Here is a 2,016-nt window from a genome sequence, read left to right as displayed (position 1 = left end):
AGCGGTGGACAATAAAGGACAGACCAGCTGGTAGACCTTGCAGGTCCTGGGGGCCACTCAAGTGTTGTTCAAGGTCTACGCCGTCCCCTGCCTGCTTGTTAGGGAGATAGGCCCAGGGGAGGGAGGGATACACGCGGCACAATCGCTGATTGTTATTTGTTCAGTGGAAATTGGGTGTTAGGGGTTAGTCGTTCTGGATGGAAGAAGCCAGACATGGTAGTGAACACAAAGTGTGTAATACATGATGCTTGTGGAACGCTTGTTGAGTTATTTAGTTCGATTTATTTGTTTTATGTGATACTACTGCAAGAACAACTTTTGGAGAAACTTTTTTTGAGATTAGTATTGGAATTGTTTCTCACAACAGAAGATAAAAACACATATTTCTTTGGGATTTCGACAAAGAATCTGCAACAAAATGCTGCACAATGTTTTTCATAGAAATGGCAGAGTCAGACTTAGCAACATTTTGAAGACCACAGTCATGACCAGGAACAAAAACCTCTCTCTCTCTCTCTGTCCCTTTCCTTATTTGTTTCCCTGCTGGCTTTCTTTATTTCCGTCAGACGGAAAGCGTGTTCAAATGTGTCTGTGACTTCTGTGAGTCTGAGGAACAAAAAAAGCCCACTTGAGATCTGATAAGATTCCAGCGTTATTGAAAAGCGAGGCCCGGGCTCACCAAGCAGACGTGGACTCACACTGGGCCAACATTGTATGGCCGTTGTCCTTCTGTGACCGCACCGACTCGCCTTGTCTCAAGAACCCACCGCAAGCACGTACACACACACATGCGCAGGTGCACGTGCAAAGAACACACACATTCGGACACACGCACACACACACACACACACGCACAGGCGCACGCGTAAAGAACACACATATGTGCGTGCACCTACGCAGGCATGCGGACACGTACACACGCAGACAGACATTCACTCACTGTGCACATGCACATACACACCCACACGCACACGCACACACGCATACATGCACAGACTAACGCTCTCCCTAAAATACACACAGACATGCACACACACAAATTCAAGCCGACACAAACTGACACAAAGTAATACAAACACACACACACACACACACACACACACACACACACACACACACACACACACACACACACACACACACGTAGCCTCAGCACACATTAAACCAACAAACACATATACACACACACACACACACACAGCCCCTTAGCACACATTAAACCCACAAACACACACATACACGCACACACACACACACACACACAGCCTCTCAGCACACATTAAACACACACACGCACAGACTGAGTGAGGTTTCAGCCACCCTGGTACTTTACTTTTCTCAGTTGCCAGACAATGAGCACATTGAAAAGGCAGTTTCTATGGCGTGACCAGGGCTTTTGTTTGACTGAAAAAACATATGCATTCTACATGCTCCAATTATGGTTTTATCAGATCTCCGTCAAACACACCAATCATGCGCCTGCCTTTGTGCCGTCTCGGGCCGTGTGTACTGTACCATGCGGAGAGGTGGCTCGCCATATTTGCATGTTTACCCATGGAGGGAGTGTATCGTCTGAGCAGGGCCCAGAGTCCCGACCGCAGGAAGAGACGTTGGCCCTGAGTGGAAAAACAATATGTCACGTCGTCGGCTGCTACTTCAGAGTAACTGATGGCTTTCAAAATGCCCTCACTTTTTCTGCCGCAGTTTCGTTTTTAGCACGCTAACGTTAGCAAGGACCAGAGAGGCGAAGAAGGGTCTCGAGTTTCTTAAATTATTTCCACACAAAGCCCTTCTTCCGTTTGAGCGTCGGTACCGCAGAGCATAAAAGTCATAGGGGGTTTTGAGGAGATCCGTAGCATGTAGCCGATAGCAGACTTTACAGCTCAAAGGAGAACGAGCGGACAACAATGGCTCAGGCCACGGTCATTCTGACCGCCCTGGTGTCCTAGGGCCGTGTCCACAGAGGTGACCTCGACAGATGTCGAAAGAGTGCGTTCCCACACAAGCGTAAAAAAC

Source organism: Gadus morhua, chromosome 8 (genome assembly GCF_902167405.1).
Source record: "Gadus morhua chromosome 8, gadMor3.0, whole genome shotgun sequence".
Classification (NCBI taxonomy): Eukaryota; Metazoa; Chordata; class Actinopteri; order Gadiformes; family Gadidae; genus Gadus; species Gadus morhua.
The sequence above is the reverse complement of the archived record's forward strand: the minus strand, read 5'-3'. Positions refer to the sequence as shown.